The sequence below is a fragment of the Parathielavia appendiculata genome, assembly GCF_033297405.1.
Source record: "Parathielavia appendiculata strain CBS 731.68 unplaced genomic scaffold N657scaffold_19, whole genome shotgun sequence".
Lineage (NCBI taxonomy): Eukaryota > Fungi > Ascomycota > Sordariomycetes > Sordariales > Chaetomiaceae > Parathielavia > Parathielavia appendiculata.
The window spans coordinates 295578-296455 of NW_026944238.1; positions in this window are offsets into that span (position 1 = coordinate 295578).

Genomic DNA, 878 nt, shown 5'->3' on the forward strand with positions numbered 1-878 from the left:
GTGGTAAACGGGTTCACGTCGGAACGGCAAGAGCTGCCCCAGGCGGGTTTGCCACAAGGATCACCGCTATCCCCGATACTCTTCCTCTTTTTTAACGCAGACCTGGTACAGCACAAAATCAAAGCAAACGGAGGCTCAATCGCTTTTGTTGACGCCTACACGGCGTGGGTTGTAGGGCCAACAGCGGAGGCGAACCGCTCAGGCATCCAAGCTATCATAGACGGGGCTTTGGATTGGGAAAGACGAAGCGGCGCCCAGTTCGAGAGCGAAAAGACGGCCATCGTACACTTCACAAGGAACAAGGAGCGATCCTCCGGAACGCCGTTCATAGTCAGAGGGGACACAATCAAACCAAAGAAGAGCGCAAAGATCCTGGGGGTAACAATGGACTGCGAACTCCGCTATAAGAAACACATTGCCAAGACGGCAACCAAGAGTCTCACAGCCGTTCTAGCCCTGAGGAGGCTGAAGATGCTCTCCCCGCGAACAGCAAGACAATTGTTTGTAGCGACAGTGGCTCCCGTCATGGACTACGCGGTCAGCGTCTGGATGCATGCGTGTAGGGGAAAGGCGCTAAGCTGGCTGAACAGGGCTCAGAAGATTGGCGCCCTAGCAATCACAGGAGCCTTTCGGACCGTGGCTACGGCTGTAGCAGAAGCCGAAGCGAGCATTCTCTCCATACAAGAACGACACACCCGGGCGGCAGCCAGACTATGGATCAACATTCAGACATTGCCTGGGACTCATCCCCTAGCCTGCAAGAAAATCCGGACAACAACACGATTCGTCTCCCCGCTTCAGAAGATCGCCAGTACCGCGGAAGGTGTAAAAGTCGATCAAATGGAAACAATCCAAGAATACGCCATCGCTCCCTGGGC